The sequence below is a fragment of the Crocodylus siamensis genome, chromosome 2, assembly GCF_052110815.1.
Source record: "Crocodylus siamensis isolate JL-2025a chromosome 2, ASM5211081v1, whole genome shotgun sequence".
Classification (NCBI taxonomy): Eukaryota; Metazoa; Chordata; order Crocodylia; family Crocodylidae; genus Crocodylus; species Crocodylus siamensis.
Window position 1 is genome coordinate 155,260,869 of NC_143396.1, and position 22,925 is coordinate 155,283,793.

General features: G+C 45.7%; 1 protein-coding gene and 1 long non-coding RNA gene across 2 annotated transcripts in view; one reads left to right on the top strand and one right to left on the bottom strand.

The window, feature by feature from the left end:
• The window catches only part of C2H4orf17 (chromosome 2 C4orf17 homolog), a 79,244-nt gene that overhangs the window by 17,663 nt on the left and 38,656 nt on the right, over nucleotides 1-22,925 (top strand). The gene's annotated exons all lie outside the window — the stretch shown is intronic.
• On the bottom strand, nucleotides 7,684-19,076 carry LOC149870930 (uncharacterized). Its single transcript, XR_016440502.1, has 4 exons — nucleotides 18,956-19,076; nucleotides 17,876-18,433; nucleotides 17,614-17,758; nucleotides 7,684-7,889 (listed from the first exon to the last, which is right to left on the bottom strand). It is a non-coding gene; the product is annotated as an uncharacterized LOC149870930 (long non-coding RNA).

Here is a 22,925-nt window from a genome sequence, read left to right on the forward strand (position 1 = left end):
TAGAGTGGAGAACAGGGCGAATCCAGGGTCTTGAAACTTTTCCTGCTCTGTGTACATCTCCTGTGATGCACAATTTTGTTATACTGGTCTGCTGGCTCTCTAAAGCTGGGGTGGGCAATTCTTTGGGCCAGAGGGCCACTTAATGAGTTTTGGTGAGCTGTCATGGGCCCCCCATGCCTTGACAAGTGCCCTGCCACCTGGTTGCCATCTTGGGATCAATAGTGCCAGACCTAACCTCTGACTTTTGCCACTGGAAGTCCCTCCCCTTGCCCCCAGAAATGCTTCTTTTGGGAAGGCAGGTTGTCACCTTGGAACCAGGAAAAAAAAATTTATATACTAAAAATCAAACATCCGTAATAGCGTCTTTTAATTTTATTTTTTTTTAAAATAGTTCCGATTTGTGTGTGTTTGCACTATTTATAGAAGTGATTCCATAATAGCTCAAAAATCAAGTCTTACTCTTGTATATTATGGGGAGGGGTGTGGAGGGTTGTGGGAACTATGGGAAGGTGGGTGTGAGGTTTGTGGAGGGTTCTGTGTGCGTGTAGATGTGTGTATGTGGGGTGTGGGGGAGGGTGTGGGGGTATGTGTAGATGTGGGTGGGTGAGTATGGGAGGTTTGTGCAGATGTGTAGGTATCTGAGTTGGTATGGGATTTATAGGGGGCTGTAAGGTGAGTGGAGTGGGAGAGGGTGGCTGGCAGTGTGGGTGTGCATATGTGTGTGGTAGTGTATGTGCATGTAGCAGTGAGCAGGGCTACCTCAGAGACACATGAGTGTGAGAGTGGGGGGTGTGGGTGGGTGCAGTGTTTGTGGGGTATGTGGAGCTATAACGTTTGGGCTGCAGAGCTCCCTAAGGGTCTGGAAATTTGGCAGTGGGGAAGTGGTGGCAATGTTAATTGCCGCTCCCCTGCTGCCAAATTTCTGAGCCTGTGAAATGGTCTGTGGACCAGATCATGTGGCCCTTTGCACCTGATTAACCAGTGCAGAGCTGAATTTTGGCTTGCAGGATTGGGCTGGGGGTTGGATCACACCCATGGACAACCCCATGTGCTGATCCCACATGGGATCTGGTCTGCATACCACTCATCTGGCCTGCAGGACAAAAGTTTGGGTGCCACTAACCTATATCAAGAGTGGGAGAATTGTGCAATTGTCTCTTAAGGGAGGTGATGACCCAAGGCTTGAAAGCAGAGTACTTTCAAAGAGGTCAGAGAAGCAGTTAGTTGGTAAATGTAACGCTGTTATCTACACATTATAAAACAATTATCCTAAGTATAGTATGGAGTCATGTTAGTGCAATGAAATAATCTCTGATAAGTTTAAAACTGCTGGTAATCATGTTAATGAAAAAGACACACTGGGCACATCTACATATGCTATTAATGTGATTAAATAAATTCTGGTGCAGTTCATGTCTGGAGGTTATTGCTTCCAGGTGCCACATGACCAGCAAGTTGAGCTGGGGCTGAGGAGCCCCAGTTTATAGGGGGCCCAGGGTGTCAGCCTGCCAGCCTGGGACTGCTCCAGCCCAGCTCAGCGTGCTGCAAAGGGGCTGGCTAGGGCATGAAAGTGCTCCAGTGTGGGGCTAGCTGGCAGGCAGCCTCTGTACTGAAGCACCCTTTTTCCTCAGCCAGTCCCATCAGCATCTACACAGTACACCATATAATGCCCCATAGGACAGCACTTGTGTTGCAAGACTCACAGAGTTAATAACAGAGCTGGTGCTGGACTTTGTGAAAAAGAACTTGGACTTCCAGTTTTTAGCTAAACAGAAGTATCTAATGCTTTTTTTTACCAATGACCGGAACATAGGCAGTAATGCAAACCTACTGCCCAACCTCCCTCTCTTCCCCCCCACCCCCACACCTCCTCCCCTGATCTTGAAGCAGGGCCTGGGACATTGTCTGATCTCAGAGCTGGGGCTTGGACAAAGTCACCTGCCCCTGCAGGAGGCAACTGTCAGGGCCAGGGACATTGTCTAAGCCCTGGCTGCAAGATCAGAGCTGGCCCTGCCAGCAGACAGCAGTGAAGGCGTGGGGTGGTCTGGCATCTGTTTGGTGTGGGCACACGGGACATTGTCCCTGCCCCCTCTTTGATCGACTGATTGCAGTGAGGGCTAGGAAGCAGGCAGCTGCCTGGGAGAGTGGACAGTTCTCTCGCTCCCCCGCTGCCTGGGCTCATAGGGAGCAATTTGCTCTTGGTCAGCTATTTTAATGCGTGGTAGGCACTGCACAGGGTTACACAGTGATGATTTACTGTGCCATAAGTCAGTCTACTGCACAGTAAAGTGTCTCATGTAGACACACCTGCAGGAGTGTTTCTTCCCCTTTCTTTGCAGAAAGATCCTTATAGTAATGCTATGATTTTACTAGGATTAAAACTGCCATCTTTGTGAAGGTGGCCTCTGGGTTCTAATTGGATTAGGGTTGGTGCTTCCAGCTGGGAACCCCTGATTTAAAAACTTTATTGAGAAAATTAAAAAAATTACGTGGTACAATACGATTATGAAAAGGATGGCAGACACATGATTATACAGTTGAAGGGTAGAAGAGCATTCTTAGGCAGCACATTCAATATGAGGTTAACATTTGCTCCCGTAAGGGAGATGCCACAACTTCCCTGGGCAGTTTATTCTACTGCCTCACTGTTCTAACAGTAAGAAAGCTTTTCTTGGTATCTAATCTACATCTACTTTGCTGAATTTTAAACCATTGCTTTGCATCTTGCCTCCTCCAGGAGGGGAGAAAAGTTGTCCTCCCTTTTCTTCATTTCAGATATTGGAAGACTGCTATCATGTCCCCCTTTAATCACCTTTTCTGTAAGCTAAGCACAGCCAGTGATCTCAGCCTTTCCCAAATGGCTTGCCTTCCAACCCCTTTATCATTTTTGCCATTTGCCTCTGGACCCTTTTGACTTTCTCTGTATCCTTCTTAAAATAGAGCCTTTAATACTCTAGATGAGATTTAACTGGCACTGAGGAAAAATAACACAATTACCTCCTGTGTCTAACACCTAATACTTCTGTTGATGCAGCCCAAAACTGTATTTGCTTTTTTTGACTGCATTATATCACTAACTTGTATTGGGCACATATATACAAGTGCTTTAATCCACAATAGACTATTTTCCTGCATGTTAAACCGTCACATAAAAAATGACATTACACTAATGCAGTAAAAATAGTCTATTGCATATTAAATGTCACTAAAAAAGCATGCAAATGTACTACTGCGCACTAGTACAGCCTAATGGGCATTAATTTAGTTTCTGACATTGGAGGTACTAAATTTAATGTGCATTATAAAAGGCATATTAATGCAAGTGTAGAAAAGCCCACTGAGTCTATGATTCATAAAAACCCCAAGATCCTCCTCAGCAGTCCTGCCACCCAGCCCATTATCTCCCATTCTGTGTTGGTGTTTTTAATTATTCTTCCCTAAGTGCAGCATCTTGCATTTGTCTGCGCTGAATTTCATCCTATTGCCTCTAGCTCAGCTTTCCAAACTATCAGGACTCTTCTGGAATTTATTCCTATTCTCCAACGTATTTTCAATCCTTCCCGGTTTCATGTAATTTGCAAATTGGCTCAGGAAGCTATTATGGCATCCAAATCATTATAAACATGTCAAATAGCACTGGACACAGAACAGATCCCTAGGGAATCCCACTCAAAGCCACTCTCTATTCCAGCACTGATTCATTTTTAATTACCTTTTGCTAACAGAAATTGAGCCAATGTTCTATCCACCGTGTAGTAATTTTATTTAGCCCATATTTCTCCAATTTGTTCTTAAAAAATCCATGCTGGCTGCTTGTGATCAGCTTTTCTCCTTTACATGTTTATAAATTGACTTTTTTATAACTTGTTTCAGTAACTTCCTGGATATTGAAGTCAGCCTGACTAATTTATACCAAAATTACTTGAGCAGAAGATGACCCTAATTATAAGCTGCCTCCCCAATAATTAGATTCTATATATGGAATGTTTATAAATTTGTTATAATTTTCCATGTCTAGAGTCTTGTTGGAGATTGGCTTTGAATTTGCACCCTTCCCACTATTACAGCAGAGAAAATAAATCTGGGGGATAAAGTAGCCCTTTGCTCTGTTTCCCTACAGCTTTTTCCTCTGGAAGTCCCTTGCCCCTCCCCTTACCATCTGACCCTGCTCTCTCTGAGCACATAGAAGCAAGGAGCAAATTCGAAAACAATAACCTTGCAATTAAACATGAGTGTAGCAATCTGCATGCAATATCCATACATGTAGTTCATTCGGAATTGATGTATGCTACCTGTTCTTGAAACTGCTGCAAGTTTTAGCACAGGCATTTCATAAACACAATTTTGAAAAGCACTTTTGTACCTATTTATAACTAGTATAAAATATACATGGTATTCATCCAAAGCCAAAAAGCTCATGATTTACCATGTAGTTCACTGGGCTGGGTGCCACCAGAGTCAATAGTACAATCCAGAATAATACAATACAAACCACTATCTACAAGAAACCCATGGACCAACATACATATCTACACAGAACCAGCAATCACCCTAAACACACACCAAGAAAACTGTAATATACAGCTAAGCCTTCAGATACCACTGAATTTCTGCTGAGGAGAACACCCATGATCATCACCTTTCACATTTCAAAAGGGCCTTCACTCAACAAGGACACTCCTCTAGAGCGATAGATTGCACGTTTGAAAGAGCCACCCGGATACCATGTGAAGAATTGCTGCAGTACAGAAGGAAAACCCCCATGAATCGCATACCACTGGTTATGACATATCACCCCTCCCTCGAACCTATATGGAAAATCCTCAAGCAATTGCAACCCATACTAGAAGAGATTCTCAAAGAGATCTTCCCAGAGCCACCCTTTAAACAAGCACTGAACCTTGCCAACCTTATCACCAGAAGCAAACTTTCTTTGGCCCAAAACACACTGAATGGATCCAGACCATGCTGGGATAAGAAATGCAAAACTTGCCAACACAGCTCCACCACCCCACAATTACTACACCTCACAACAGAGCCATCAGCATTCCTGGATCTTACAGCTACACCTCCAGAAATGTAATATATCTCATCCAGTGCACCAAATGCCCTGATGGAAAATATGTAGGAGAAACCAAAGAACAACTGTGCACCAGAATGAACGCATATTGAAAAACTATCAAAGACAGGAATACTCAAATACCTGTGGGGGCACATTTCTCACGAGAAAACCACTCTCTCTCCAATCTCTCTACTGCTCAGTATGTGCATATACTCCAGATTCCCCTCACAAAAAATCCATGTGCTAGTTAGCCCTCACTCATGACTGGAACCGGGTAATCTTTTCACAATTCCTGGGATGCTCCAAAAATGTATGTGCAGATGAGGCAGAGCAACCTAGTTAGGCTTCACCTCATGAAAGGCATGGCCACACTAATTATATGCACCAGGCTGAGAAAGACACAACAGAGAGATTCTGGGTGAACTGTATGCAATGGCATGGCTTACCATGACTTGAAAAGGAGTCAGCAGTGGTGGGGATTGCACTTAATGGGCACTGCCATATGCCTTATTGAGATAGATTGTGCTAACCAATCCTTGTGGTAGGTTCCCATCAGCAGCATAGCTTCTCAGCCAACTTTGGCTAAGACCAAGTGTAGTGGCTGGGTGAGAGGGCCGGTATACCACCTGGACTGATGCCAGAAACACTGGCAGGATAATGATGGAGCACCAGATGGTGGTGGTGGAGGAGGAGTTCTAGGAGCCCAGAAAAGCATTGGCAGCAGTCCTGGAGAGGAGAGTGAGTTATGAAAGAAAAAGCAGACCAAGAGATGAAAAGCAAATTGGAAAGCAGAAGTCCATGGAGGATGGACAAAGGTGGGGAATGAGGGATGAAAGAAGGTAGGAAAGAAAGATATAATGGAGATCATCAGTGTTGGAGGAGGCTTTATTGAAGAAAGGAATGAGGAAAGAGCCCAGTCAGCAGGAAGAACAGGAGAAGAAGAGAGGAATTCAGGAGGGAGAAATGAGGAATGAAACAGTGATTGAAAGGAAGAGGAAAACTAGTGGGAGGAATAAACCAGATCTGTAAGGAGAAAGAAGATGGAAGGAAGCAAGAGAGAGAGCAGCAGGTAATCTACACCTGAGAATAACAGCAATAGTAACAGGGGAAGGAGAATGGAGAAGTCAGACAATGAATAGATATGAATTTATAGAAAAATATTGTTTTGACTTTTTGGATGTTAAAGTGGAATATTGGAATAGCCAGGTTGCCTTTCTTAACTGGAATTCTTGGGAAATTTCATATAGCAGTGAAGAAGGATCTGAGGATTTTTGGAAGATGTATGCAGCAGTAGACAATACCCGATTTTACGATTTCCATGAAATTGTGAATTGAGTGGCTCCCTACCCATGCTCAGTATAGGATGCTGACACCTTTCTATCCTTCACCTTCAGTTTATCATGTTAGTTTGCATCAAAACATGTATATGAAGGAAAACATTTGCTCATTAGAATGGAATTTAGGGACAAAAAATGGAACTGTAGCTAAAATTCATGTCATGTCAAATTAAATCAGATGCCACTCAAGACATACCACCTGACTACATGAAGAATTATACAAGCATTTACGATGAAAAGGTAGACCTGAATTCAATAACCACATAAGGAAGAATTGCCCAGTTTGGGAACAAAATATTTTTAAGCCCTTCTGTGGCGAAATGCCGGGCTAGCGGCTCCGGCACCGCTTAGGGGAGCCGCGGGCTTTGCGGAGCTGTGTGAGTGCGTGGCTTGTGGGGCAGAATTGAGGTAGCTTTTTAGCCGCCCTCGAGGTTCACCGAGTTGGCACAAGTAGACGACTTAGAGTAAGTAGTTAGTGTCTCTTAATCTATAGGGTGTCCGTTGGTTCACGAGGTTCCAGAGCCAGCCCTTGCGTTCCAACAGTGGAGCTAGTCCAAAGCTAGGTGCGGCTGCCGGCTCCTTAAGTCCCAGAACTGGTCAACGGCTCATGAATGGGAAATACAAAGCAATACTGTAACATGGTGAATCGTTGTTAGTTGTCGGATTTCTGAGGCCTTTGTCTTCGCTGGGGTACGCCCAGACGGAGAGGCTGAGAACCGGTCTGCGGGATGATCAGGCCCACAGGGTTTTCCGGTTGTCGTCTCTGCTGCTTCCTGATTTTTTGCCTCTTTTATAGATGTTCGTTGGACTGCCTTTATGACACTAACTATAATATAGAGATAGGATAATTTTCTTTTACATAATTATTGCTAGGCAGATTTTCTACATAAGTTTCATTTCTGCAGAAACGACACTTCTAGATAAGAAATGAAATTTACAGAATGCGCATGTGTAGCTTAATGCCAGCGGAGAAAAGTACAAAGTGTTCATTTTGATTAACAGTTGACTTCAAGGTTACATAAATGTGAGAGTGCCGCGCGGCAGTTATACAGAAAAGGGAAAATAATATAAAGTCTTTGCTAAAAACTATAAGATAGTTACACCTTCCTCAGAAAATAAGAGACCCAATGGTTTGGTAATATTTTTACTTTAAGGATTCATAGGATGGTACAGTGTTAGTCCCAGGAAAAACAGAAGAACAAAGTCTGGCTTTCAGTCTTTGAGTGAATAAGAAGATAGAAGAGATAAGTAAGAACCAACATTTGTTATTGTTGTTTAGTGGTTTTTTTGTCCAGCAGAGCTCACAAGGTACTCAGCGCTGCGTTCTCAGAAGTGCAGTACCCAGCATTGTGCTTTTGCAGAGGTCAGGTATGGCCATAATCTTCAGGTCAAGAACCAACCTTAGCTTGTCTTTAAGTTCATCTGTATATTTTCAAAAAAGTACCAGGGCCTCCTTCAAAACATCTGCTTTAATTTGTCTAAAAATCCCCCTGTGGACATAAACAGAATTTCCAGTGACAGAAACCAACATCAACAATCTAAACAATCAGTACAATCACAGGATGAAGAGTATCTAAATGAGTTGCACATTGGAGCTATAACAAACCCCCTGGTTAAAAAAACAAAACAAAACAAGAAAACACCTTTGTTCCCCAAGATTACAATAAGAAAGAACTTATTACTTTAGCCAAAAATAAATTAAGAAAAGATTGTACATTTTTTCTAACCATCCAAGTATAAATGGAAAGTTTGGAAATTCCAAGGGACGGTTCCACTTAACAAATTTCCCAAACATTCATCAGCATGTAAATGTACTCTTAAGCCTTCATAGCTCTGCCCTCCATATGGCATGGACCTGATATCAAACCAGTAACTTGATTGCCAAGTCATATATATTTAGCTCATTACTGGGCACAACTACACAAGATGCTTTACTGATCATTAGGTTAATTTAATGCACAGTCAAGTGTCACTTCATGCACCATTTGCTAGTACCAACACACACAGGTACTAGAGAACCAGCACATTAACTAATGTGCAGCAGGGCATGTATAGATGCAAACTGCACCTGGTCAGCCACATCAGGAGGGTGCCAACCTCCAGCTTGGGGAAGAGCCATGTACCTGGCAGTTTTCCAGCCACATGGCATGGGCAGCTGTTCAGCTGCCCAAAGCTAGCCTCTGGAGCCCTCATTGTGCAGGGCTTCCCCGGTGGTGTGCAGGTGCTGGGAGCTGGAAGTCCGCAGCGTGGAGCCTTGCACAGTAGAGGCAGGATGGGCAAGCTGTGCTCCTTGCCGCTACATGTAGCACTGCCAGAGCCATGCAACTGCTGGGCAACGGTACCACAAGGGCCCTCACCTGCTGCTGCCGCCACTGGCAGGGGCGTGTGCCATGGGGTGGGGAGTGTGGAGGGGGACCCCACACCCCAACCCTCCCTCACACCCACACCCTGCCCACCTGAGCTCTGCACTCCTGCTGCCCCACTGGGCATGGGTTCCACTGTCCTGCCAGTCTGAGCCCCGCGCTCCCTGCTCAGCTTCAGCGTCCCCCGACCCCGCCACTTCCCTAACTGTTGCTTGGAACAAGCACTGCTGCAGGGAGACAAAGAGGAGCTGTTGGACACTGGGGAAACTGAGCAGGTCCCCCAGCAGCTGGTTGTGTACTGGTTGGGCCAGGGCCCATCCATGCACCAGGGTGGGTGAGACATGCAGGGGTTGAGTGGGGTACAATTAATTGGTGGGTGCCTGTGGGCCAGATGGGATTGTCTGGCTCACCAGATCTGGCCCACAGGCCATATTTTGCCCACTCCTCATCTATAGACTGAGTCTCCTTGAGCTTTTTCTTTTGTTTAATGAAGCAGGCCAACACCCATTAGTTTTGCAGGAAGTTAGGATTGCAGGTGCTCAGTGTCTCTGGGTGTGTCTACAGAGATCTTTCACTGTTCATTAGATTAATTTAATGCACAGTAAAGCATCACCGTCTACATGTACACAGCAATTACTATGCAGTTTATTTGTCTAATACGCTCTACCATACATGTAGACACTGACTGGGAGCAAATGACTCCTGGTCAGCCTAGGCAGCAGGGGGCCACAGGGTGCAAGGAAAGTAGTCTTGGTGTGGCAGGATGCTGCCTGCCAGCCACATGGAGATTGGGGCCCGTCTCCAGCCAGGGCAGCTCCTCCCCTCCCCTCCCCTCCCCACCACACTTGGGGCCAGCCCAATCTTCCACCAAGCTGGGACAGCTCCCCCTGACCTCCACAGCTCAGGGCAAAGCCCCCATGCTGCCTGCCAGTCTGGGACTGGCACCTGGAGGAGCCTGTTAGATGGGGGCAGAGCAGGGCAGGAGTGGTCCTGGACTGGGCTGCTCCTGTCGGGATTAATTTGCTCCTGACCGGAGTGTAGACATGCCCAGGGAGGAGCAATCCTTATGTTTAGTTTGATTTTTCAAGGTATAATCTCAAGAACAAAGATTGCATTTTTTTTCTGTTACAGCAGAGAATTCAGCAAAATATAATGGTCCTCTTTGAAGTTAGATATTTTCTGTTGTCTCTTTCAGCATATAATAATACATTTTAAAAATGTGTAAACTTCTGTTTTACATTCACAGTCTAAGTTACTAATTAAACCTTGAATGTTTGGTGACCTAGATGAGAGTTTCCTGCTTTGCCTGTAGCAGCTCTAACACTTGTAAACTGCAGCTCTTGTTAAGGGAAGAAAATATGAGACTCTATTTCATTATCCGTATCAATGTAAATTCCTATTAAATATTGACATGAGAATTTTGATACCAGATTAAACTTTCATTTCTAATCAGGGGAGAAAAAAGTCAGGGCAAGCAAATTTACACTTCCCCCCCACCGAGTTTTTTTAGGGTGTTATTGTATAAAAGGATGTAAATACCTTGCTAATACGCTCAGGAGGCAAAATCCTTATCCCTACTCTGGACATCTCTTAGGGCAAGCTGATGCTGTTAAATACCTGCATGCTCTGGCAGGAACAGGAACATACCTAATAGCTCAAGGCAGGAACAGATTTTCTCTCACAAACAATTGCTTTCACATCTGTTATGTAAGCCGTACTTCCTGTGCTTAGTAGTACTCACATTCAGTACTGGGATTTGAGGTATATGTCACCATATCCCCTTCCCCACACACCCCACACCCATCATATAAAGCAGAGCCCATCTAGAAATTGGTCTGTGGTGCACTGTGGGGCAATTTGCCATTCCTTAATGGCCCATGGATAGACATCATTTTTGCCCGCTATCCTCTGTGGCTGTGAAGTCCCCTGTGGTTCAGTAACAGAATCCTTATCTACCACACAGGAGACCTGGGTTCAATTCCTGGACGCTTATACAAATACAGCCATGGAGGCACCAAATGTTTGGACTATCTGGACTTTGGATTCTCTCTCAATGGCCTAAAGGGGTGATGGAAGGTCTGGGCAGCCTCCACTCTCCAAAAAAAACCATCCAGCCTAGGCATATGCATCAAAGGTCTGGGTGACCTCCCATGCATACACCATGATCTGGAAGGGTTGATGTTTGCCAAGTAGTGCATTGAAAGGACTGCATCTGCTCCCCCCTGTGGCTGTGCCAGCTCAACATGCTGCTTAGTCTTGTGTGAGCAGTAGTCAGAGCCATGGTCCTGCCAGAGTAGCTCTTCTGACCATGACCCAAATGTTTACAATGTGGGCCAATCTTTCCAAGAGATGCTTGAAGTTCTTTGAGGTATTATAGAAACATGTAAAGGTGCTGGATATGGACGGCCTGAAGGAAGCACACCAAAATTAGGAAGACGTGACGAATACTGCAGTTTTTGTCCTGTTCTCATATGTAATATTGGATCAGGAAAACTAGTATGGCATGGTAAAATCATATAGTTCTGCAAGCATGGAAAGGCCAGTAAAGACTCCAGAACTTTCACATGAGGAAGTAGATCTCCATAAACCTTTATAAGAAGCTTGCCCCTAGTTCCTGGAGCCACAGTGCACAATTCAGGTATCTTATATTGACAGAGAAGAAGGTTATTGTGACTGTCCAGGAATCAGCTATCTCAGATTCCTATAAGTTTCTGATTAGCTGTTTGGTACTGGCAAGTCAATGTTGAGTTAGTGGGTTGTGATGTGATTATGAAAGTTGTATGAGAACTGCAGGGTGTCAACACCAAGAACATGCCTGAAATAGTAGTTAGATGTCAGAGAACGCTCTAGGGCAGTTGCATCAGGGAGGGCTCTCAGGCACAATGGGTGCCTGTAGATGCATGGGAAGTGCTGTAATAACAGTGTGTTGGAACTGACTTGCTCAATTAGCATGCTCCAGCAGCCTTGGTGTCTTGTGTATTCAGCATCCCCATGCTACAAAATGGTGGCAATAGTGTTTTAACTAAAGCTTGTCAAACAAGCGTTAAAGTGCCCCAACCACCATTTTGAAGTGCGGGATGCTGAATACATGAGATGCTGCAGGTGCTTTAATTTGAGTGGATCCTGAGAGCTGCTCTAATTAAAGCACTCCCTGACCACAAGAGCATGTGTAAAGACACCCAATAACTTGGCCCTGGCTCCCCAAATTGGCATGATTGCTAGTAGTGTAACCACTTGCAGCTGGGGTCTGACTCTTTGTTCCTGGTTCCCTCTTGCTTGTTCCTTGTTTCCTTTTCCTTGGAGAGTTGTTGACTTCCTGGCTTCATCTTTTTTCCCAGTTTCTGCCAATTGGTTCCTGCCCTTTGACTCATTGTTTCAGCCTCCAGCCCAGTTCCCTTTGCTCTTAAATCATCTCTCTGGCTCCTGATCCCAGTCCACTCCTGTCTCCTGACAGCCAGACTCTGGCTCATGGCTTTAGTTTGGCAGTTACCTATGTCCCAATCCCATGTATCTATAGCTGCCTCATTTGGACTCCCAGGCTAGTAACCTCTGTCTGGATACCTCTTCCCTATTCCTGGACCCTATAGCCAGGGTGACTGCCTAGGTCATCTCAGTCCCTTACAGACCTCAACCTCCCAACCCTCTGACTCTTGACTCTATCATGCACCTTCCCTGGTCCTCATCATCCTAGACTGTGACTGTCTAGGGCATTGGTTTTCAACCTTCTTAGATTTGAGGCACCCCTTATTAGACTTAAGACACCCCTTGGAAAATGCCAAGTCTTAGTTTTCACTCATTTTTTGACTACAGAAAAATAATAGAGAAATTCTTTTGTTGCAAAGAACTCAGAAAGACCACAACAGGTCAGACTGTTTTTACAACTATGACTTCCTATTTGAAATCTTGTGAATCATGTTTACATACCTAACAGTGTTAACATTGTGGGACAGACACCCTGTGATGCCCCTGAGAAAAGGATCTCAAGACACCCTGGTTGAGAATCATTGGTCTAGGGTCAAATCTTGATCACCTGTGTGCAGTCCAATCCCCAGACACTGACACTATGGTTGAAAGTCAGGTAATCATTCGCTAGGAAGCTGCTCTTAGGCAGCTACCTGCTCTTTAGGAACACATGTTTGGCTTTGTGGACTGGGGTGAGGTAGCACTTCACAGCAATCCATGAGAAAAATGTTATATCGGATTATTATAAAGTGCCATCCAGCTTCCAGGGCATTGATGACATGTAAGTGTTGACAGTGGGGGAGAGGGCATAACTCCGTGCTGCTGCCCCCCATCCCTGCTGCTGCTTGGTGCTTACTCTAGCTGGGCTGCAGGCCCACACCTTCTGTCGGCACAGACATCTGGGGGGGGAGCATGTGCCCTCCATGCCCTGCCATGCATTGCCTATGTTCCAGGGAGTAGATGGCATGGAAAAAAGGACCAGACACATAAGAACAAAGGACTTGTGGGAGTAATAGTGGAGAATTTTATATTCAAGCCCCATAATTCACAATTGTGCTCCAGCCATACTCCATGTAGGCTGTGTAGAGTCTGCAAGTGTGGGCTGCACTCCCCCAGGAAACAAGTACAGGGATTATTTATGTGGACAATATAGTGACATGGGCAAGAAGACCAGCCCAAATGAACAGGTACCTCGCAATGGAGACACTCAAGTGAAACAGCATAAAATCTTGGTACTTCTAATGTTATCCTCAGATGACTGTTCAGTAGTCTTCGTCAAATTAGTTGATTGTCTTAGTCCAGATCCTGAGCAGTGATGACAACTAAAAAACTACCAATACACTTACAGCTGATAGGATAAACTTAATATCAAGGTAAAAAACTTCATTCTAATTCCACAAGAAAGTCCTTCCAGGGTACATATAATCAGCTTTGTTACAAATCTCTGCATTATCAGTTGAGTAGTTAACTGGAGTTTTCAGATATTTCAATTCAGTTTTTTTGTGACAATTAAAAATCTATTTAAGAAACAAAGGTTGCAAAATTATGTAAACAGATCCATCAGTCAATATCTGCAAGCTTTTTCCCCCCCAGGGTTGATCATTTCATATTGCCAATGACCTTCCGTCTATGTAATCTCTTGCACAGGTCACAAATGCTGTGTTGGACTTACAGCATCCTAAACAAACACTTTCGTTAGAATTGAGTAACTGCATGAAAAAGGTTGTACAAGACCTGTTCCACTTGATGTGACTTTGTAAAACAAAAAGCAGTTTGTTTGCTTTGTTTACATATTTCGAAACATGGGAGTTTTTCACTTAGTTTTTTAAAATTTTTCAGAAATGCTGCTTCTACTTGAATACTTGCATGGGAAATTTTCATCCTGTACCAAAAAGTGAAGTCCTAGGAAGCAGCCATCTGAATAAGCAGAGGTGGCAACTTAAAAACAAGAGTTCTGTCCCCTTCTGCCTTAGCAGTACGTTACAATACTATAAAACTTTCAGATGTGCTTTATGAACTTACAGTGGGAGGTAGGTAAACAACATTATGTGGAAACTGAAGGTCAGAGAAGCCAAGTGACTAGCTGTCAGACTACTGGCAAGTAACAGAATAAGATGAGACTGATAGGTAGAATCACCTACCTAACCCCGCTGTATGCATTAGTTTCACCATTGGTGAAAGATATTTACCTACCTGCACCCAAAAGATGGTGTACAATTTGAACAAACCTTTGAACAGGAAAACATTATACAGTCTTTCATTTTCAAAGTATCAAATCCACCTACAAATTTATACACCACCTGCATCATTAAGTATCTTAGTGATCTTAACATTTGACAGCAGGGACTCAGTCTCTTGAAAGTGCTCTACATTAACTTCTGTCTGTCCTTGCATGTAATGAGGGCTTGGCTGATGCTCATGGGGAACTCCAGTCCACCCACTCTCCCCTCTCCAGATCGGGCTGGGCAAATCTTTCTTCTCCCTCCCATCCTACAGACAGCACCAGAGCTGGCAGGGAGAGGGAGAGGGGAAAGAGGCTGCGGGCAGGCAGCTCCTCTTGGATCAGCTCCAAAGTGAAGCTTGATTCCTTCCCCTGCCCCAAAAGCAAACAGCTGTTGGGTTGGGGGTGGAGTCACTAACACATGGAGGTATCTGTGAAGCGCTATGAGTTAGAGCAGGGAGCTGTACATCTGTTAGCACCCTTAGCCACTCACAAAAGGATCTGGATCTTAAGGAGTACAATGACTCCTGACAAATAATTAAATAAGGGAAGGGTTATAGACATTTCTCCAAACTGTCTTCTATCCATCATTTCTATTTGTTATATCCTTATATAGTTCATATTTGTTGATTCACTCAATTTATATGGCTATTTATAAAATGATGCATGTCAGCAAAACTCATAACTGAGATCCAAAGCCAGGAAGGGATTTCCTTTAACATTGTTGAACAAATAAAAGCACAGTGCATTTTCTTTTTTGCTCAAAGATCTCTGTAAGGTCAAATGCTCTGTCACTTTATAAATAAAAGACAGCGCTGTTTAATGCAGGAACCATGAGTTTTCTGCTTGAGGTGTTGGTTGTGGGGGGGTGGGGGGCACTCTGTGTGGCTTGTGCACCTTGGCAATCTGCTCATTGTGAATTTTTCTATAGCATAATGGAGCTTGCATTGGGAGCTAAGGGACAGGAATGGCAGAGTGGGCTATGGATTCACCACTCTGTTGCTGCACAAGACAAACCCCCTGCATGGAGACTTGAAAACTTATGTATCAGTTCCCTTTGGCTCTTTTTATCATGTTCCTAAATAACTGAAACATTTTGTCCTCACCTTTGGCTCAATTTGCCCAGAAATGTTTCAACAAAATGTTAGTTCTGCTGGAAAATACCAGTACTTTGGAATCAAAGCTGTTTGTGGATAGAAGTTAGGCTCAGTAAAGCTTTGGTTATGAAGAATTTTTCTTGTCCAGAGAATTATGGGTCATAAAAAAAAGAGAATATGGAAGATCCCAGAATAACCACTTGTCTAGGGGGTAAGACTCTCACCTGGCTCCTGGTAAAGCTGGGTTCAAATCCCTGCTGTAAGCCAAGCAGAGAAAGGGTTATATGACCTGATGTATCCCATTTCACTAGTATGTGCCCTAACTGCCAGGTGAGACTAGCTATCAGGGAGCATTGTGCTCTCTTTCCTTTTCACTAAAAACCACAAAATCTGACAGTTTGTCTCTATACAGAATAAGACAGAGGAAAACTTCTGAAATCTTGAAAATATTTGCAAGACAGGGAGACCTTTCATTGCCCATCTCTGGACAATAGAATCAGGCAGGTGATCTTTAGTCTCAAGAGAAAATGTGACTAAACCTGTGCCAAGGTCTGTGCTGGTCTGATATAGTTTACTTAATTGTGTATGCCATGTTCACATCCTATGACCCAAAACAATAAAGATATTAAGAGTATTTTGCTTTTCACCCCAAATAATTACAAGTTCATTTGGTTGAAATCACCCACCAGCCCCTGTTTCAAGTACCATTTATATTTATCCATAACACACATCCTCAAATAAGACATGCACCTAGTTGTGGGAAAGCAAATTGAAGAAGAAAGGATTTTCCCCCTTTAACCAAATTGTCCAGAATCAGTTCTCTCATGTAAGACATGCACCCCAATTTCAATGCTAATTTTAAGGAGAAAAGGTTAGTGTAGCATGTGAATAAACAAGGTACATGTTATCCAAAGTTTTTAGCAGTATCTCATGAGAAAGCATTTCACACCCAAACATCTGGCTATTGTTAGACCTAAACTTGAATCAAACCCTTTACATGCTTTGGCTATAGTCATCTCATCTTCTGGGTTCTGACTGGTAGCACAAGTGTAGCATCTCTCAAGAAGAAAGAGTTATTATTAGTCCATTGAACAATATTTGAATTTCTAGAATATTTAGTTCCAAAATTGTTGTCATTTACTTGTAATGAAGATGCATTTATCTTCAGTCTGCTATGTTTCACATGGATATGCATATGCTTTCTGCTCGTCCAGTGCAAGGTAGCTAAGGCCTGAAGCAGCCCTAGATTCCAGGAGGGCAAACTTCAATGAGCTAAGGAGTCCAAGTTACATTGAGTAACTTCTGCTGGTAACTATAACATCTTACTGGAGTGGTTGGTGAATTCCAGCAGGTGATGATCGCTGTCACCCAGGTGGTCGAGCACCCACAGCCCCCTCACCAGGTCATCACCCTGTGGCCAGCACCAGGTCCAACAAGGCATCTCCCCTGGTGGAGCTGTGCACCTCCTGAGTTAGATGGAGGTCCAGCATTTTGGCCAGGAACCTACATGAGCAGTCAGATCTGGCTGACTGCTCTTCCCAGCAGATGTCTGGAAAGTTCAGGTCACCCATGATGACCACGTCCTTTGACCTAACTACCTCTGTGAGCTGACTTAAGAATTCCTGGTCTAGCTCTTCCCCTTGGTTGGGTCGTCTGTAGTAGACCCCCACTGTTAAGTCTCTATCCCCTCAACTATTGGTTGTATTCTAACCCAGAGCACTTCAGTGTGCCCCTCCTCTGACACTGTGCTACTTGATGAGAACGTGTATTCCTCCTTAGTGTAGAGCACCACACCCCCGCCTTTCCTCCCTGTCCTGTCCTGTCCTGTTGTGTCTTGTTCTGTCCCTCCTGTACAGCCTATAGCCCTTGATATTCACCACTCAGTCATGCGTTGGGTTCCACCATGTTTCTGTGAGCCCCACTATGTCTGGGTTGGTGTCAGCTAGCAGGAGGGTAAGTTCCTCCTCTTTTTTCCCATACTACAAGCGTTTGTGTAGAGGCATTTGAGGCCTCCTGAGGATGTGTGCACTGCCCCCCTAATCTCAGCATTGCCCTGGTCCCTGTTGCTTACCTGGGTATATGTTCTGCTCGTCGGTCTAGGCTGGGCTGTACTTGTGGGTGCTGCTTGGTTTTGTGGTCCAAGGCTTCCTCCACCCTCATCTTCCTCTTCTCCTGACAAGCCTAGTTTAAAGCCCACGGGGAGGAGATCCACCAACCTAGAAGAGAACACATGCTTACTTGTAGGGGAAAGGTGGAGCCCATCCCATCCCAGCATGTCTCTCATCATGATGTGCAGGTTGTTGTCTAGGAAGCCAAAGCCCGCCTCAAGATACCATTCCCGAAGCCTCCAGTTGGTCTCTTTGATGCAGGTTTCATGTCGTCTTCCACGTCTGCTCACTGGTAGAATAGAAGAGAATACCACCTGTGCACCTATCTCCTTCAGCATGCCCCCCAGAGTGTGGTAGTCTGCCATCAGGTGATATGGGCTTCTCCTGGCCGCATCGTTAGTACCTACATGGATTAGGACCATGGGGTAGTAATCGGTGGGCTGGATTACGGCCTGGATCATCCCCATCATGTCCTGAATCTTTGCTCTGGGCAGGCAGTAGACCTTGTGTGTCAAGGGGTCCTGGCAACAGATGGGGCCCTCTGTACTTCTCAGGATGGAGTAACCTATGATGATCACTCGATGCTTCCTCCTCCGGGACTGCTTAGCTCCTTTGGCCTGTTCGGAGCATGGAGAGTGTGGAGTCGCCTCCTCTCCAGTTGCTCTCCTTCCTTTTCCTCCAGTGTTGCCAAGGCCTCGTACCTGTTCTCCAGTTGGACTGGAGGAACTGGTACTGTTATGTTGTGAGCAGCCCTGGTGGTGCTTCTTCCTTGGATGCATGGCCCTGCAGGGAAAGGAAATAACCATCAATTTCATCCTCCACCTCCCTGATTCCCCTCAGCCTGCTAACCTCCTCCAGGAGTTCCCTCTCCTGTGCCTCCGTGGCCCTAAGGTGGGCGCCTGCAGGACAGGTGTGGGGGCCCCCAATTCCTGCTCCCCCAGCCTTGCTGGACATCCCTCGCAGGGTGGGCGGATGCCAGCTCCCCTGTGGGGTCTGTCTCGGTGGAGGCCTCAGACAAGCCCCGGGTAGGCCGCGCCCCCCGGGCAGGGGCCCTAGCAGCACTCCGCGTCAACACCATCGTATGAGTTGCTGTTTATTTATAGTTTAGTGCGGTGCCTCCACCCTACCCTAGCAGGAGTCTCCCTCCTGGCCCTTCCTGCCTGCCCACCGGCGTGAACGCTGGTGCGCTCTGTTTGCACGGCATGGCTCGGAAGCATGGCTTCCTACCAGCTCAGCTAAAAGGGATCCGGGGGGCTACCTCTCTGGATCTGGCACAGCTGTGTCCAGTCCCTCTGCCCCACTTACCTTAGGGGGACCAGCTGATGCTTCCCCTGCTGCTGGTTCCACTGCTGCTGTGTCCACATCCTCCTCGAGTCAGGTAAGGGGGCACACATGTGTGTGGGATGCACGTGTGCCTGGATCCCTCCTCTCCTCCTGGCTCCCAAGTGCTGGGGGCTACATCAAACTGTGGCTTTTAAAGGCCCTGGTTTGAATTTTCCACCGCTGCCCCAGCAGCCAATCAGGCGCTCCAGTCTTCCTGGAAGTGCCTGCTGGCAGTCCCGCCCCCTCTGCTCCTCCGCTTGCAGATGTTAAAAAAAACAACAACAAAAAACACTTTGCAGGAAGAAACAGTGCTTTACTTCAACCTGGCTCTGCAGGCTGTAAAGATTGGGTGCTTCAGTGGGGCTTTTTGGTGCTTTTAGCTAAAGCTGATTCAATCAGCTGTTAGAGAAAAGCACCCCAAAAAAACCCCACTAAATCACCCAATCCTTACAGATCCTGCAGAACTGGGTTGAAGTAATGCACTGCATCTTCTGAACATGTGCAAGGCTCAGGGCAGCCGGTTTTGGGATTTTTTACATCTGCAAGCGCCCACCAGCAAAAAAACAAAGTTGGAGTGTATGTTCACTGCTGATAAATGCAAGGTTCTCTCTCAGGATAACTTTGAGAGATCATAAATAAGAATAATCATAAACATACATACAAAACAGGTGACAGCTGGTTGGATGGTAGCACTATGGAGAAGGATCTAGGAAACCTGAAGGGTCACAGAGTCAATATGAGTCTGCAGTGTGATGCAGCTGCGCAAAAACTGAATGCAGTTGTGGGATGCATTAATAAAAGCATTAGGTGGAAGACACAGGAGATGGCAGTGCCTCTCTTCTTGGCACTGGTTAAGTAAGCCTCATTTAGAGTATTGTATGCAGTTTTGGGCTCCACATTTTAAAACTACATGGAGAATTAGAGAAGGTCCAGAAGTGAGCAACAAAAATGATAAGGGGCTTGTAAGGCAGGCTGTATAAGGAGAAGCTGAAGGAAATAAGCAAGTTCAGCTTGCAGAAAAAGTGCTTAAGAGGGGACATGATAGTAATCTTCAAATACCTTAACAGCTGCCATAAAGCAGAGAGAGAATGCCCTTTCTCTCTTGCACAGAGAGCAGGACTTAAATCTATGCCTTGTAGCACAGTAGGTTTCAAGTGAATATCAGGTAAAACTTCACTGTTAGATTACTAATGCAGTGGAATAGACAACCCAGGAAAGTTGTAGAATCTCCGTCATTGGAGATGTTCAAGAAGAGGATGAATAAGTATTGGCCAGGGATGATTTAGGAATAGCTATGGCTATGCTCTGCTGTGGGTATTTCCTATGCCTCTGGTCTTTGTTGATTGCCATATAGGGTTGGGAAGAAGCCTGTTGTTTTTGGCTCCCTCAGAACCACTCTGTTGGCTGCTCCCAAGGCTGGGGATTTTGACTGGGGTGTTCCAGTGCTCCGCTGAGCCTAATACTCCATTTCTGGCTGGATAGTCTTGCCTCTTTGCTTGTAGTGGGGGTGTGGCCCTCTAGTGTGGATCTCTCAAGTGTATTTAAACAACCTGTGCAGCAGAACACTGATCACCATTAACTCCCTACTTTAACTGTCGCAGCTTACTATGGCTATATCTTGAGGGTAGAGTGACAAGGTTGACTGTGTAGGTTTAGAATTAGGTTAGACAAGGATTTTTATGGTTTGGATACAGCTGATCCTGCCTCAAGCAAAGGGTTGGATTAGATGACCTTCCAGAGGTCCCTTCCAGCCCTTCTTTTCTATGAATAACTCTTCAAATTCACATTTCTGATGATTGCAGCTGTCATAGTTAGAGGGAAAGAGAGAGAGATGGTACCTGAGAAAAATCAGGGTCCTTTCTCCTGAGGACCTTAGAAAAATCAGCATAAGAACCTTGAATCCAATCCAGAATTGGATAGGGAGCCAATGCTCTGGCTAGTTTGTTCATATCAACTTGAATTGCCTCACACATGCAATATAGAATGTTTAACCAGCTGGAAATAGGTTCAACGTGTTGAACAACAAGATCACAGCCATGTGGATCATTATGACCAGTTTGTCACTCAATAGAAAAGACAGCCAGGGTGAGTCCAGGCAAGTGTGCATATACCTCTTGCAGTCTCAAAGCAGTTTGAGATGCTGCAAGAGGCACACTGGGAACAAAAAAACTTTCCCTGCACTGCATATTTTCAGCACTGACTCTAAATTTGATATCTGGAAATCCAAGAATATAAAAAAATACCTGCAGGGAAAAAAAGCCGGGCAAGGCATAGTCCAGAACCATGTCCTGAGGCAAACTGGTGGTGGGTCATCCAGAGACGCTCTGGTATCCAGCCAGAACATTTCTATGGTGCTTCTCTTGCCCCAGCATGCTGCCTTAGTGTGGAGAGCAAACAGAAGCAGGGGAAGCCTGTGACAGAACCCGGCTCCAGCACTGTCCCAGGTAAGCAGAGACTGGGGGTAGGGAGGTTGTATGGTTTCAGGGGTAGGGGGGAATTTGTGAGTGTATGGTGTGTGGAGGGGATCTGGGGTTTGTGGGGGAGCCACCACATGCAAGCCCTCCCATCCCGTGGTGCCAGCTGGGCCATGCCAGTGCTAGTGCTGCCCAACCTGTGGTCTGTGCGAGAACAGGCCCAGCCAGACCCAACCCAACCCAACCCAGCATGCCTTTGGACAGAACCAGGAGGCATGGCTACGGGTCCAACAGCTCCTGTCCAAAGGTGTGCACAAGCTGGGTGGGCTGGGCCAGGTTGTGTTGGGCTGGGTCCATTCTCCATGAAGGTCAGGTGGCGATGCACCATGGTCTATTGTAGGCAGAGCCCCATGGCCATGCACCGCCACCTGACCCTTGTGGAGAACGGGCCCGACAGCCCAATACAGCCTGGCCTGGTGCACCCAGCTAGCACATGCCTTTGGACAGAAGCCGTGGGTCCTGGAGCCACGCCTCCTGGTACTATCCAAAGGCATGCTAGCAGGCCATCCTGGGCTGGTTCCAGCTGGGCCCACCCTTCCCACACAGACAGGGGGTTGGGCAGCATTTTCACGGGCATGGTCCAGCTGGTGCTGCAGGGGGTGGAGGGGAGGCATGTGGCAGCCCCCCGCACAAATCCCACATCTCCCACCCCCCTCCTGCAAACCCACCACACCCATGCACACACCCACATCCATGTTCTACAAACCCCACATTCCCCTGCACCCACTCACCCCACTCCCCCTCACATCCACCCACACAACTCACACCCCCCCAACACCCATTCCTCCACCACTCCTGCAAACCCCACATCCCATCCACATCCACCCACATCCCCCACACCCCTTCTGCAAACCTCACATCCCCCACAACATACACCAGTGTGCCCAGCTGCCAGACAGGATGAGATCTGCGGGAAGGAGCTGTGGCTGCAGGGGCAGCTGTCCCCACATCCTGGTTAGTGAAGGGATCGGGGGAACTCTAATTTTTGTCTAATAAGAAAGCCAAAAGCAAATATCAAAGCAAATAGATATTTAGAATTTATTTTATTATGATGAAAAAGATACTGGAAGGCTTCCAAGTGGCTTTAAAATTGTAAATTTATCAATAAAACATTGCCCAACTGACTGATCTCTCTCCACGCACACACGGCTTTGCTGAAGATGTCTAGTCATGATGGGACTCCTCTGGAAAGGTTTGCAGCTCATGTGTTTCACTAGTTTTCTGTGGCCAGTGGTTGAAGTAAGATGATTGTTTGCATCTTGCATCTCCTTTTGTTATGTCAGAGTGCCCAGAACAACACACGTGCGTTAAATTTTGCATGAAAAATCAGGAAAACAGCAAGTGAAACATGAATTTCTTAAAATAGCATTTACTGATGACACCATGAGCAGTGCAAGAGTTTTTGAATGGTATCATCAGTTTAAAGAAGGATGATCATCAGTTGAAACAGATGAGTGTTCTGGATGCCCTTCAACATC